This window comes from Oratosquilla oratoria, chromosome 26 (assembly GCF_046742065.1).
Source record: "Oratosquilla oratoria isolate Oo_2021 chromosome 26, ASM4674206v1, whole genome shotgun sequence".
NCBI lineage: Eukaryota > Metazoa > Arthropoda > Malacostraca > Stomatopoda > Squillidae > Oratosquilla > Oratosquilla oratoria.
The window spans coordinates 14,272,172-14,273,731 of record NC_134802.1 but is presented as its reverse complement, the minus strand read 5'-3'; the positions used below and the strand labels follow the sequence as shown (position 1 = coordinate 14,273,731).

Genomic DNA, 1,560 nt, shown 5'->3' with positions numbered 1-1,560 from the left:
ACAACAACGGGGGTGTGGGGTGGGGGGGGGAAGTTCACCGTGCTTGGACCAGCCAGAACGTGGGTGTGTGGGTGGGTGGATGGTTTGTTTCAAAGGGTATAGAACGCGGTTGACGTGGGGCGTAAAAAATACACAGGGTTGAAAGAACTCCAAATGGTAAATAACTTTTTTCTTTCTTTCTTTCTAAACGTGCTCAGACGTTTCAAGGTCTTCTGTCAATTCCGTAAGGCATAATTCTTAGGTTTTGCATAGAGCTGCCAGCCCAGCTGGATTCCCGGTAAGACTCAACACCCAAGGTACTATGTCCAGTAGCTGCTGCTGAAGGACCGCGGTATCTCCGGTCGGGCCTCCGGTAAGAGTACTGAGCAATAGAAAACAATATCTCTGCCACTTGGCCGCGGTGCAAGTTCCACCTCTCCCCCAGTTATGATTACTATTATGAGTTTCGAGTCTCAGTGCCCTCCGCATCTCACAGGCAGCGCGTAAACGCATCTTGGTTCCAGTGACGTGTTTATGTCAGGTTTCATATCTGCGGCGGAACGACGACACATTTGGCGGACAGAGGAGGAGCTTTCCATGAGTCCCTCTCTCTCTCTCTCTCTTTCTCTCTCTCTCTCCCTCTTTTTTCTCATGCACAGAGCGAGTAGAGAAACAGATTTCAGAATTCTCTTGCAAAGGACACGAGGCCAATCACATTCCAGAACCACACACACTTCACTGTAAACAAACCAGTTACAAATGACACAAAAAAGATAAGGACACTGACACGAGGCACCAATGTCTACACACGGAAAGAAACGTTTCTACTTGCAGGAGTTGTGACACACCAAACATCTAGACTGTGTTTTGTTCGCATAAGCTTTTACCACACCAAAAACAAGAAGACTGCCAGTCCGTTTGCAGTAACTTCAACACAGTGCACCGAACCACGTACCCTTACTGAGTATCATTATTCTTATGCAGGGGCAAGCATGCATCTCAAGCAACCGTACAATGACGTCAACATCAAAGTTGTTAAAACAGCTTAGGGTCAAGTGGGTTGGTCATTAGTGCATTGGAGTTGCATGAGATTGCAACAGCGTATCTCAAGACCGATGTTTGCGCTAGTATGGTTGGCGCGTCACTGGCTCCGCATTCCCGCCACCACTGATGCTTCCTTCTCGCGCCGCCAGGCGGCACCACTGTCCGGTCCCCCCCCTCCTGTGTGCGCACCTCGTCGTCGTCGTCGAAACCTCTTGCGCTTCATGCTATCGCCAACCGCTACCCCCCTCTCAGATCAACAACCACAGTCGAATTACGCAATCCTATGGCATAATGTACGACATCAAGTAGAATTAGGTGACTGTGGAGAAGTGTGTGATACTTGACAGCAGGGAGGGAGGGCAGTCGCGGCTGTAAATGCAATGGTACTAGGCCCACTCAGTTTGATGTGGGGAGTTATTACCGATGGGAATCCGACAAATCGCAGATTGAAACAAGATAATTAATGCACTGTTTACGTTTTTACCTGTCTTTTCTCTCCTCGACTTCCTTCACCTTGCAGGTGTCATTCATGCAACA

At 48.8% G+C, this 1,560-nt stretch overlaps 1 protein-coding gene across 2 annotated transcripts in view; it reads right to left on the bottom strand.

The window, feature by feature from the left end:
• The window catches only part of LOC143039389 (uncharacterized), a 2,855-nt gene extending 1,707 nt beyond the window's left edge, over nucleotides 1-1,148 (bottom strand). Inside the window, exon 1 of one of the 2 annotated variants that reach the window (XM_076209348.1) lies at nucleotides 767-1,148. The gene's annotated coding sequence lies outside the window, so the exon portion shown is untranslated. The remainder of the gene's footprint in view (nucleotides 1-766) is intronic. The other variant, XM_076209349.1, reaches the window with a different exon arrangement.
• Between the last annotated feature and the right edge of the window lie 412 nt (nucleotides 1,149-1,560).